We start from the raw sequence: 14,052 nt of genomic DNA on the forward strand, positions 1-14,052 counted from the left end.
AAGAGATTTGAGAGATTGGTAGTCTGCAACCGCAGACCTCAATGTTAACCTTTCTTGCACTGAACATTCCACATTTAATCCATTTAAAATGGAAGTGCAACCACACGTTTATATCTTTAAAATTGGATTGTATTGGAGCCAAAACTGGAAGCCATCTATAGCTGACAGACATAATGCCATTTTTGCCTGAGTTAATGCCTGATCAAAATAAAAACAGAGGCACTGATGGCTCTGCTGCTTCAGCCATACCGTCAATCTATCGTCAATATGTCCACTCCTTTTTGTAGAGGTTATCTCGTGATTAARCAACTTTTGTTATGTCGCGATCACGAGAAAATGATCTTGTGATCTCGCCAAAATGAGGGAATAATTGTTTTAATTCATTTGCCCTCTCTGGACTTCCTTGGAAATAGCCTCATTAATTTTAAAGAGCTTTTTTCCATTTTTATTGCTTCCACAACAACAAGGGAGTCAAACAGCCATGGCTTGACATACAGTCCCTTTGGAAAGTATTCCAGACCCGTTGACTTTTTCCACTTTGTTACGTTACAGCCTTACTCTAAAATGTATTAAATTGTTTTTCCCCTCATCAATCTACACACAATACCCATAATGACAAAGCAAACAAAAAATGAAATATCACATAAGTATTCGACCCTTTACTCAGTCTTTGTTGAAGCACCTTTGCAGTGATTACAGCTCGAGTCTTCTGGGTATGACGCTACAATCTTAGCACACCGTATTTGGGGAGTTTCTCGCATTCTCTGCAGATTCTCTCATTGGATGGGGAGCGTCGCTGCACAGCTATTTTCAGGTCTCTCCAGAGATGTTGATCAGGTTCAAGTCCGGGCTCTGGCTGGGCACACTAAGGACATTCAGAGACTTGTGCTGAAGCCACTCCTGCATTGTCTTGGCTGTGTGCTGAGGGTCATTGTCCTGTTGGAAGGTGAACCTTTGCTCCTTCATGCTTTGCCTCTCTCCTGACCAGTCCCCAGTCCCTGCCACTGAAAAACATTCCCACAGCATGATGCTGCCAACACCATGCTTCACCCTAGGGATGGTGCCAGGTTTCCTCCAGATGTGACCTTGGCATTCAGGCAAAGAGTTTCAATCTTGGTTTCATCAGACCCAGAGAATCTTGTTTCTCATGGTTTGAGAGTCTTTAGGTGCCTTTTGGCAAACTCCAAATGGGCTGTCATGTGCCTTTTACTGAAGGAGTGGCTTATGTCTTGCCACTCTACCATAAGGCCTAATTGTTGGAGTGCTGCAGAGATGGTTGTCCTTCTGGAGAGTTCCTCTCCAAAGAGGAACTCTGTCACAGTGACTATCAGGTTCTTGTCAACCTCAATGACCAAGTCCTTCTTCCCTGATTGCTCAGTTTGGCCGGGCGGACAGCTCTAGGAAGAGTCTTGGTGGTTCCAAACTTCTTCCATTTAAGAATGATGGAGGCCACTGTGTTCCTGGGGACCTTCAATGCTGCAGAATGTTTTTGGTACTCTTCCCCAGATCTGTGCCTCGACACAATCCTGTCTCGGAGCTCTACGGACAATTCCTTCAACCTTWTGGCTTGGTTTTTGCTCTGACATGCACTTAAATAGACAGGTGTGTGCCTTTCCAAATAATGTTCAATCAGTTGAATTTACAGGAGGACTCCAATCAAGCTGTAGAAACATCTCCAGGATGATCAATGGAAACAGGATGCACCTGAGCTCAATTTCCAGTCTCGTAGCAAAGAGTCTGAATACTTATGTAAATAAGGTAATAACATTTCTAAAAACCTGTGTTCGCTTTGTCATTATGGGGTATTGTGATGTCATTATGGGGGTATTGTGTGTAGATTGATGAGGRAAATGTTTTATTTAATACATTTTAGAACACGTCTGTAACGTACAAAATGTGGAAAAAGTCTGAATAGTGAATACTTTCTGAAGGCACTGTATCAATAGTCTGGAGTAAGTAAGATGGGAATCACCTTTAGATTCCCCTGTTGCAGTAAAAAGGAAATATGAGAATTGCGGAATGAAGGAAGATCTCCAAGCCCATTTTCTGAGTGAATAACCACATATTGTTTTGAATTATTCAACAGATTKGTTTTAGCCAGACACCAACTAAAGACCTTAAGCTAATGAGGCTAACGAGCAAAATTGTGTCAATCTTTTTTCACCCATGGAAAGTCYAGTTCAAGTAAATACACACAAGTCGTTTCATGCATTTTATTACAATGCTTTAAATCTTCTAAGCAAGATCCTAGTTTCCCACCAAAAATCACAAAATATAAACAGAGTACTGTATGGATTTGATATGGTAAACAAAATGTATCTCCACAAAAATGGTGAAGCAAAATCGTTATTGTACAAGCATGACAAGACACAAAGGCATTTCACATAAACTGATACACAAACTGCAGTTAAAGTCTTGCTGAGGTTAGTGTTTCATTGAGTTTAGTACTATTTCATTCACATCCTGAGAGGGAGGGATAGTGCYCCTTCCTCTGCCTACTTAACCCTAGTACTGAACACCACCGAACACCAACCCTTACCTAACACCGGCCAACTCTGTTCATCAACAACAGRAAATATGCGACATTACAAACCAGAAAGGATGAGAGAGGGAATGAGAGAAAGAAAGTGTAGTTTGGTCCTCACCCACACAATGGCACAATTCCGCCATCCTATTGACTTCAGCCACATACTGTAACAGTCAGTTCTAGTGCAAAGTCATCCWGACTCCTGTAATCCTGACTCAATGTAATCGTAACTCGTCTCCTGTCCCATCAGCTCCACTGCTGCAGTCTACCAGCGGCCATTACCTCACTGCTAAATGACGTCATTCAGATGACTAGTTGGACAGAGAGAGGAATTTCATGTTGCTTGCGTCGCCACGTGGCTGATGAAAGAGAGGAGAAGCGGTCCCTGTTCAATGATGATAGGAGGCAGCTTTGAAAGAGAAGAGAGAGTGGACAAATCCTTATGCACTATTTACAATCAAAGGCTTCTACATCCTTAACTTCGAGTGGAATAATACAATAATATTATACAATTTAAGAGCCGGGGGGGGGGGGGGGGGGGGGGGGGGGGGGGGGGGGGGGGGGGGGGGGGGGGGGGTTGAACTTTCGGTCAACCGGTTCTGTTTCAGAGAGTCACACAGAGTCAGCAGGGAGAGCTGCAATGGGAGCCCTGCATGTGTTACTGTAAAGCGGTCCTGAAGTATAAAGTGCCTCTGCTGTATAAGACTTTGGAGTGGCTGCCTGCTGCAGTCCACACGCTTCTGGAGGGGTTTGGGGGTACACGGACCCCACACCCTCACCCCGTGGTCAGGTCTGAGTCGGGGGGTTCCAGGCTCTCAGCGATGTCCTCTAACTCGTCCAGCAGCTCTGAGAAGGAGGGTCTCCGAAACGCATCCATCTGAACCACAGGACAAGAGGACAACAAGCGTTAGCTTCTGCAGTAGATCGCACATGCAGGTCTTTCTCACACTCTTGTTATTGAGGTGGATTCTATTACCTGGATTCATTCAAAGCATGTTCAGATGCTGTCAAAGTGCATTCTAGCGCTACGCACAGAAACACAGACAGTGCGCCTTTTAAATGGGATTTTCCAGACGATCATGGAGATGATAAACGCTGCGGATGTTGGTTCAAACTTAAATGACTTTTAAAAGGGACACCTAAATAAACGCAATGTGTTGGTCGGTCATACAACGTGTTTGAAATTAATCCTAAGTCTCTCAATTTCGTACAGGTGTTCTCACATTAACGCTCTCTCTCTGTCTCTGTCTGTCTGTCTGTGTCTGTCTCTCTCCCTCTATCTCTCTCTGTATCTCTCTCTCTCTCTCTGTCTGTCTGTGTCTGTCTCTCTCTCCCCTCCCCTCCAGTCCACACTGACCAGACAGCAGTTGGCTGACAGCTCCAGGATGTGTCGTGGACAGCCCTGCACCATCTTACTGAAGGCCTCCATGTCTAGACCATAGTCCTGCAGAGAGAACAAACACGATGTCAAAAGCATTGTACACCATTTGTACAACAGGTGTGTGTATGGGGGCCATAGATTATCACTAAGTAGTTACAGGTTAGAGAGCTAGATCAGATAACCAATGTCATGGCAAACAAGGRAAGTTATGAGACCACAACTATTGCTGTAGGCTACTGTTCACCCCACTTTTGATAACTGGGGACTATTGACGAATTTGCAGAACAAGTACTGTATGGATAGGATAACAGGGTGACTAACTGACCCTGCGGTCCTCCCACTTCCAATGACAAATGTCACAAAACAAAACAAATTTAAGTGAAACCTCAACGAGCACATTAAAGTCTCTCTCTGCTCCCGATGTCGACAGACAGGGACAATGTCACTGTCACTAATGGCCTAGCAACTGACAGTGCTATCAAGTCACTAGACTTGTGGACGTGTGTGTGTGTGTGTGGACGTGTTTAACTATACTTGTGGGGACCACAGGAATAGTAAACATACCAAACTTTGACCAACTGGGGACATTTTGTTCGTCCCCACAATGTCAAATGCTACTTCTGGGGGGGTTAAGGTTCGAATGAATGTTAGAATTAGGTTTAAGGTTAGTTTTAGAACTAGGGTTAGGTTTAGGGTTAGGGTTAAGGTTAGGTTTTTGGGTTAATGTTAGGGTAAGGGTACAGGTTGTGTTTAGGGGTTAAGGAAGTGTGTGTGGGTTTGTGCGCCTGCGTGCGTGCGCCAGTGTATGCGTGTGTTTTGTGTTCACCCGTGTTCTGGGAAGGATCTCAGGATCTGCTGGGATCCGACCCAGAATCTCACACAGCATGATCCCAAAGGAGAAGACGTCCACCTGGAGAAAAGCAGTTATCTTGTTTACTCAAGTCCTACTTCCACTATTACATTGTTATGAATTACTACATGTGTTAAATGAACGTTAAATAGACAGTACAAAGTAGTGTACTAAACTGGGATGCAGAGAGTGTGTGTAGGCTACCAACCTTGCGGTCATAGGGTTCCCCTCGGAGCATCTCGGGGGCCATCCAGAAAGCAGATCCCACCAGAGACATCTTCCTCTCGGGGTCGTTGACCGGCAATTCCACCATCACCTCTCTGGCCAGACCAAAGTCTGTCACCACCGCCTCCCTGCCCCGATACGTCTCCCGGATCAGACAGTTCTGAACACACAATGTTCAGACAACCGTTATATATATATATATATAYAYAYACACRCACACGCACACGCACACAGTTCAGAATATTACTCCCAGGACTGGTCACTACTATCAAATCTATTTAAATTGACTATAAAGTTTACATAAAAATGTATACTTAAAGATGCACTATGCAGAAATGTTCTAGTTAATTTCAGTTTCTGTGACAAAACATGCAAGTATAGTGTAGAGAATCATTCTAGCATCTAAATCGCTGAGAAATATATTTTCCATAACCAAAAATATTGTATTTTCAGCTGTTAGAATCTGGTGTACAAAACCGAAAGTAAAAAAGACACAAAAACGGGAAGCATAAAAATAGAGCACATTGCTTTCAATGAGAATGACAGATCAATAACTCACATTTCTACGTGAATTTTGTCGGGTCGCCCTAAAAGTTACATATTGCAGCTTGAAATGTACAGTAGATATTCATAGAGCTGGTGTTCACAAGAAACACAATCATTGAAGTCATACAGTAGTCACACCGCAGTGCAACATGTTGACCACAAGAGGTCAGTGTAACACTTCTACGTCCACATGACAAGGCAATATAAACATCATCCATTCAATAAACGTCTCTTTGCATTTGAGCCTAGAGGTAGCAACCTAATTCCATAGAAAGTATGTGTGTGTTTCTACAAAACACCTCTTTATTCAGTGTTGGAGTGCTGACAGGTATGACTTATCACTGTACTGGAGATCAAACCACAAGATTCTCAAATGTACAAAGAGGCACAGGGACGGAGAATAATAGAACACAGTCATAACATTGGATACAACTGTCAAAACACACTTAAGATGACTGATCTGCCTATGGCTCCTGCATTAAACAGTACCCATATGAAACCAGCTGGTWTAGCAGGCTGCCTCATAATCCGCTCTGAAACGTCCCTTCACCAGCCATCCTCTCTGAACAKTGAATTATTGAGATGTGACCCGGGGGCCGAGGTGGCCATTTTGTTGTCCCGATACTAGTGATGACAGAGCGGAACAGTAATTTTCGACCAATAAGTCTGTGACAGGGATTTAGACTGTATCCGTATGTAGACCTATGGGTCAGTGGCTAGACAGAGATGATCAGTATCTGTGCTATATAAAACAGAGTATAGAGATCTCCATAACCTCTGTCCCTGATGCTGGTGGAGAGACTTGGCTGGTCCTAGTTAGAGCTTGCAGGGCATTTCCTGACACACCGTGGGCCTGTAATGACACAGCAATGGGAGGATCACAACCAAACAGCCCATCGTTATCTCATCACTGATGTGTTTTACCACCAAAGAGAGGAGTTTGGACTGTGATGGACAGATGATGAGAAAGGAAGACGTGCGTGTGTGTGCGTGCTTTGTATATAAACAACCCCCCTTTCATCCCGTTCACATACAGGGTTATCTAGGAGGTGGAATATACCCAACCGTAGCCCCTTCTTACTGGTACTATAGACTAGAGTCCTGTACAGGGGGTGTACTTGTACATCATGGTGCCTCACGCTACAGAAACAGGAGACAGGCTCCTGCCCTKTGTGCTGTTTTGGCTTGGACAAGGCTTACTTACTGACTGACTTACTGTATAATGTACATGTGCAGGAGTTGGGCCTGTCTGCAGCATGGTGGAACTACCTAATGAAGTAGGAATAGTTGCCATTTGCGATGCAGCCTTTGARAAAAGGCTTATTCTTATCCTTTCACATAGTTGTCCAGTGGAACTAAAACTGGCGATGAAGAACGCAAACCCTGGAGCTTGGCATTTGCGTTGTAKACAGTGAAACAGTGAAAGGTTCAGTTCCGCGAAAGCTGGTGGAGGTCAAATCGGCATTAGGTTAGGTCCCTATCAGGAGGGTTTGTGTAGAGTGCAGATAGAATGCATATCCAAGGTGGCTCCACGGCTACGTGCTTGAGAAAATAGTCRGCTGACCCTAGTTATCTGATTTACAGATCAAGAAATAATCAGAAACATTTACTTTACTTGTCCTTGATACCTTCARTCAACTTCCAACTCACGTCTGATACATGGGAAAAAATGACGTCAAATGAAAGTGACGTGCTTTTTTAAAATTTTGGAGCCCAGATTGCATTAGTAAGGTACTTTGCTCTGACACCACTGTAGTTATCTGTCCAGACATGACCCGAGCCCGACCGTTGGTGTGTGTGTGTGTGTGTGTGTGTGTGTGTGTGTGTGTGTTGTGGTGTGTGTGGTGTGTGTGTTACCTTGGAGTTGAGGTCTCTGTGGTAGATGTTCTTGTAGTGCAGGTAAGTCATGCCTCTGCTGATGTCACAGGCCAGATCCACCTTCTCCCTCCAACCCAGAGACACGTCCTCCTGGGCCAGAGTCTTCCAGACAGCCCCCACTCACATACTGACAGCACAGAGAGAGGCTGCGTAAGAACCATAGATATCCTATATCCAAGGGTTATACATATACATGGCAATCTATTCCCTCCAACAACCGTGACTACTGCCAGGTGCACAAATACAGAGGAGGGAATGTGCCSTTGAGATCCCTTACGTGTTTCTATGTGCTATACCATATAGATCGTGTTTCTATGAGTTTTACACAGRCATACCAGTCTCTTCCCTTCCAACACTGCTACTATGGTGAGATGCACACATGTACTGAGAAGAAAACACATCTGCAATCTGTGATTATCAACACGATCACAACAAACAAACTGACAATCTTACCTCCAATATTGGATACAGCTTATCCTCCCGCACGCAGATTCCAAGATACCTAGGAAGAATCAGCAAACAGATGATAATAATAATAGTTAGCATTAGTATCACAATGTTAAGCTGTTTTTGCAACAACTACACATCTTCCTCTAAAAACAGGCATTTGTCATATATGTTGGACAGGGACTGACCTGACAATGTTGGGGTGTGAGAGCTTCCGCAGTAGACTGATCTCTCGTACGATGCTCTCCTGGTCCACGTCGTTCTTATAGATCTTGACCACCATCACTTTTCTTGTGGTACAGTGTGACACCTAGACAACAGAGGGCGACATACTGTATTTTTACAGTGCCGTCTTTGCTCAGGTTTGATTGACAACAGTTGGCGCGATCTCACTATTCTGCATTTGTACAAGTTGTAAACGAGGCTGGATCTCTATGAACTGGAGCGAACGAGCAAAACAAACAGTGAATCGCTTCTTGTATACCAACACAACACAAAAGCGTGCTAAAAATAGAGCGACTTAAGCAACAGCCTTAACTTCCTGAGGTGATTAAAGTTTACTGCATCCTATTGTCTCTCTGTAAGGCAATACTGGTTCAGTGGTTCACCATGTGGCCTCCACAGTAGCATCCTCCACAGTAGCATCCTCTGTCTGCATCCCAAAAGGCACCCTATTCCCTATGTAGTGCACTACTTTAGACCGGTGCACTACATAGGGAATAGGGTGCAATTTGGGATTCAGCCTTTGACTGTTTGGCACAGGTTCTAGGAACYATCACTGGCTGACTGACTGCAAACTAATTACGCTCCTATCAGGACTGGGCTTTATATCGCCAAATCAAATCAAATCAATTTTTATTTGTCACATGTGCCGAATACAACAGGTGTAGACCTTACAGTGAAATGCTTACTTACAAACCCTTAACCAACAATGCAGTTTTAAGAAAAAATAAGTGTTAAAGTATTTACTAAATAAACTGAAGTAAACAATAAATAAATAAAATGAAAAATGAAAAAAAATAAGAAAATAGAAAACGGGGTACCGGTACAGAGTCAATGTGCGGGGGCACAGGTTAGTCGAGGTAATTGAGGTAATATGTACATGTAGGTAGAGGTAAAGTGACTATGCATAGATAACAGAGAGTAGCAGCAGCGTAAAAATGGAAGGGGAGTGGTCCAGGAAGCCATTTGGTTAGCTGTTCAGGAGTCTTATGGCTTGGGGGTAGAAGCTGTTAACTTCTTTGGGTATCTGATATGGGCAGAAAGCTTAAATTCTTGTTAATCTAACTGTACTGTCCAATTTACAGTAGCTATTACAGTGAAATAATACCATGCTATTGTTTGAGGAAAGTGCACAATTTTGAACATGAAAAGTTATTAATAAACAAATTATTAATAAATTATTAATAAATAAAATTATTAATTTGGGCAGTCTTGACCGAAAATGCAATGGTTCATTGGATCAGTCTAAAACTTTGCACATACACTGCTGCCATCTAGTGGCCTAMATCTAATTTGCACCTGGGCTGGAATAATACATTATGGCCTTTCTCTTGCATTTCAAAGATAGTACAAAAAAAATACAAAACGGTTGGTTTTTTCTTTGTATTATCTTTTACCAGATCTATTGTGTTATATTCTACTACATTCCTTTCACATTTCCACAAATTTCAAAGTGTTTCCTTTCAAATGGTGCCAAGAACATGAAAATCGTTGCTTCAGKGCCTGAGCTTAAGGCAGTTAGATTTGGCTATGTCATTTTAGGCAAAATTGAAAAAAAGGAGCAGATCCTTAAGATTAAGAAGCCTTTTGGACCTAGACTTGGCGCTCCGGTACCGGTTGCTGTGCGGTAGCAGAGAGAACAGTCGATGACTAGGGTGGCTGGAGTCTTTGGCAATTTTTAGGGCGTTCCTCTGACACCGTTTGGTATAGAGGTGTGGACTGAGCACGCACCCCTGAGGGGCCCCTGTGTTGAGGATCGGCGTGGCAGATGTGTTGTTACCTACCCTTACCACCTGGGGGCGACCCGTCAGGAAGTCCAGGATCCAGTTGCCGAGGGAGGTGTTTAGTCCCAGGGTCCTTAGCTTAGTGATGAGCTTTGAGGGCACTATGGTGTTGAATGCTGAGCTGTAGTCAATGAATAGCATTCTCACATAGGTGTTCCTTTTGTCCAGATGGGAAAGGGCAGTGTGGAGTGCAACAGAGATTCCATCATCTGTGGATCTGTTAGGGCTGTATGCAAATTGGAGTGGGTCTAGGGTTTCTGTTATAATGGTGTTGATGTGAGCCATGACCAGCCTTCGAAAGCACTTCATGACTATAGACGTGAGTGCTACGGGTCGGTAGTAATTTAGGCAGGTTACCTTGGTGTTCTTGGGCACAGGGACTATGGTGGTCTGCTTGAACCATGTTGGTATTACAGACTCGGTCAGGGACAGGTTGAAAATGTCAGTGAAGCCACTTGCCAGTTGGTCAGCGCATGCCCAGAGTACATGTCCTGGTWATCTGTCTGGCTCTGTGGCCTTGTGAATGTTGACCTGTTTAAAGGTCTCCTCACATTGGCTACGGARAGCGTGATCACACAGTCGTCCCGAACAACTGGTGCTCTCATGCATGCTTCAGTGTTGCTTGCCTTGAAGCGCGCATAGAAGTAATTTAGCTCGTCTGGTTGGCTCGTGTCACTGGGCAATTCATGGCTGTGCTTCCCTTTGTAGTCCGTAATAGTTTGCAAGCCCTGCCACATCCGACGAGTGTCGGAGCTGGTGTAGAAGGATTCAATCTTAGTCCTGTATTGACGCTTTGCCTGTTTGATGGTTCGTCGGAGGGCATAGCGGGATTTATTATACGCGTCCGGGTTAGAGTCCTGCTCCTTGAAAGCATCAACTCTACCCTTTAGCTCAGTGCGGATGTTGCCTGTAATCCATGACTTCTGGTTGGGGTACTGTATGTACATACGGTCACTGTGGGGACGACATCATCGATGGACTTATTGATGAAGCCAGTGACTGATGTGGTGTACTCCTCAATGCCATCGAAAGAATCCCGAGACATATTCCAGTCTGTCCTAGCAAAACAGTCCTGTCGCTTAGCATCTGCATCATCTGACCACTTCCGTATTGAGCGAGTCACTGGTACTTCCTGCTTCAGTTTTAGCTTGTAAGCAGGAATCGGGAGGATAGAATTACGGTCAGATTTACCAAATGGAGGGTGAGGGAGAGCTTTGTACGCATCTCTGTGTGTGGAGTAAAGGTGGTCGAGAGTTTTTTYCCCTCTGTTTGCACATTTAACATGCTGGTAAAAATGTAAGTTTCCCTGCATTAAGGTCCTCGGCTACTAGGAGTGCCGCCTCTGGATGAGCATTTATTTTTTTCTTATGGCCTTATACAGCTTGTTGAGTGCGGTCTTAGTGCCAGAAACGGTTTGTGGTGGTAACTAGACAGCTATGAAAAATATAGATGAAAACTCTCTTGGTATACAGTGTGGTCTACAGCTTATCATGAGAAACTCTACCTCAGGCGAGCAAAACCTAGAGACTAAATGACATTTTGTGCAACAGCTGTTATTGACAAATAGACACAGACCACCTCCCCACTGTTCTATCTTGCCGATGCACGGAAAACMCAGCCATCTGTATGTTATCCATGTCGTCATTCAGCCACGACTCGTGAAACGTAAGATACAGTAGTACAGTTTTTAATGTCCCGTTGGTAGGATAGTCTTGATCGGAGCTCWTCCAGATTATKATGCAATGATTGCATGTTGGCTAATAGGACTGATGGTAGAGACGGGTTAYCTACTCGCTGTCTGATTCTCACAAGGCACCCCGACCTACGACCCCTATATCTCTGTCTCTTCTTCATGCGAATGATGGGTATTTGGGCCTTGTCCKGTGTCTGAAGTAAATYCCTTGCGTTCGACTCGTTAAAGACAAAAYCTTTGTCCAGTATGAGGTGAGTACTCACTGTTCTGATATCCAAAAGCTATTTYCGGTCATAAGAAACAGTGGCAGAAACATTATGTACAAAATAAGTTACAAATAACACGAGAAAAAACACGCACAACAGCTCAATTGGTTAGGAGACGGTAAAACGGCAGCCATCTCCTCCAGCGCCATTATCTCTGATCCTTATCTGAGCATCTGGGAGTTCCAGCTCAAGACAAACACGCTAACAATAGCAGGAAAGCCACGGTGGCCCTGCTACAATTGTGACCTGACATGGCCTCCAAGGAAAAGGACTAGGACTGTTGAAGACGCTGCCAGTGTTCAGTCATGATAATTTAAATGTTGTTCATTTGACTCTACAGACAGTACCTCACACCTAGACAGTATTAAGGGAACTTAAATTGTGTTCCTTTGTCTCGTGGGAATATGAATGCAGAGAAGAACATGTTTGCAGTGTAATTACTTGGGCATGTTGTGTCTGATGCTCTGAGGGGTGTTTAAGGGATCAGCCAAGGCATAATGTTGTCAGTTTTGACACCGGAGTTGGCAGTAGACAAAATGTAGGTTGCTCTTTGTATGGGACTGTATTGTATGTACAGTATGTATTCTGTTAAATATGTTGTAGTACACTTATCTGGATGTGTGCCATATAAAGCTTGATGCCACTTTTGAAATATGCTGATTTAATGAGGTAATTGTAACTGAAACAAACATKGTAATTAATGGGAAGTAAATCATAGACTTTAATTTGAGGGTGTGTGGAAGGTCAATTCTTTTTTGCTCTATCTTCCACGCACACAAGCATACACATAAAAAAAWTCCCAGCCATTTCCAAATGGAACAGGTCGTACCTTGTACACCTTGGAGAAGAAGCCACTCCCAATCAGCTCAGCACTGAAGTCTTCCCAGAATTCCAGCTTGCGGACGGCGGTGCGTAGCTTTTGCCATCGGTCCACCTGGCAGTAGGTGTCTGCTGCCTCTCCGAGCAGTGTGGGGCTGCTGGGTTCAGGGGTCACCTCCACCTCACACCTCATCCTAGACAGCTCGTCTGGTGAGGCACAGGGTCACAGGGTCAGACACTTAGTCTCACTCACTATCCATATCCCAGTGTTAAAGCCATCAGGCACTAGAAATATCYCCACGCTCTCCTTCAACCCAATTTAGAAATCTTGGAGACTAGTAAACATGAGAGAAMAAGGCTTTTGAAAAAGAAAATAGATTTCATCTTTAAGTAAAGTGGGAGCGATTTGAAAGATAAATATACTAATTTAAAATGCAAATGAAACAGATTCAGAGGAAAGTGAGAACTGTTAGGTGAGCTGAAAGAYATTCTGAGACGAAAACATAATTTGCACAGAAAATATATTTTGAATGCATTAGAATTAATTCCAAATAACTTWGCAATTTCCATCTAAGAACACCAGTGATTTTTGACTTGTATCTTCAAGACTGATACAACTTGTAATCTAACTGCCGAGTATAAGTCAATATGGTACTTCTGTAAGAAATCTAGTTTCAGAGGAAATTTAGTCAAGGTAATCTACTATTGGCTGACCTAACTGTGTCAAGTTTAACACCCAGTTGGAGACGCACAATCGCGGTTTAGATTGATTATTCTTTGCTTTTGCGGTGCGTAACCTAAAACTACAAACACACACGTCAGTAGAGGTCTATGACACCATCACAACAGCATATGTCATTGGTGCATTCAGCTCCAAGACAGAAAACACAAGATTAAAGCCTTGGTTACTGTATGTGACACCTGCTCAAGGCCAAACAGCCTCCTACTTGTCTCCTCACTGAGAGAGGCTTGTTCACACAGATTTAATCAGACAAGCTTCTCWTAGCTTCTGCAATRGTGCAGAGTTGAAAATGGTTACGCTAAATATTTTCATTGCGATGATCAGATAAGGTAGGCGTGACAATAATGTAGTGGGAAAGTACACATGGTGACATAGATGTAATATGTCACCATGTGTAGAACATTGTTGTGTAGAACATTGTTTGTTATGGCAATGTCACCATCTAGGCCAAGGCAACCATTAACCAGGAAGAAACCATGAGAAACTAGATTCTTAAGTGTTTACAAATCCTCTAGGGTCAGTTTAGCGCACTTGTAAAAATGTTCTAAACGTTTTCCATTTGCAAGAGCAGGAACGTCTTTAATGAAAAGTCTTCAATCACAAGTGACAAGTGGCCACAATATGGCTGCAGCTATCTCTATTCGGTTTCTGGCAACATCTGATGTTGTCACT

General features: G+C 43.6%; 1 pseudogene; it reads right to left on the minus strand.

The window, feature by feature from the left end:
• Window positions 1-3,078: 3,078 nt before the first annotated feature.
• LOC111963962 (dual specificity testis-specific protein kinase 2-like) overlaps window positions 3,079-14,052 on the minus strand; it is a 28,113-nt pseudogene continuing 17,139 nt past the window's right edge.

Source organism: Salvelinus sp. IW2-2015, linkage group LG5 (genome assembly GCF_002910315.2).
Source record: "Salvelinus sp. IW2-2015 linkage group LG5, ASM291031v2, whole genome shotgun sequence".
In the NCBI taxonomy this organism is placed as follows: Eukaryota; Metazoa; Chordata; class Actinopteri; order Salmoniformes; family Salmonidae; genus Salvelinus; species Salvelinus sp. IW2-2015.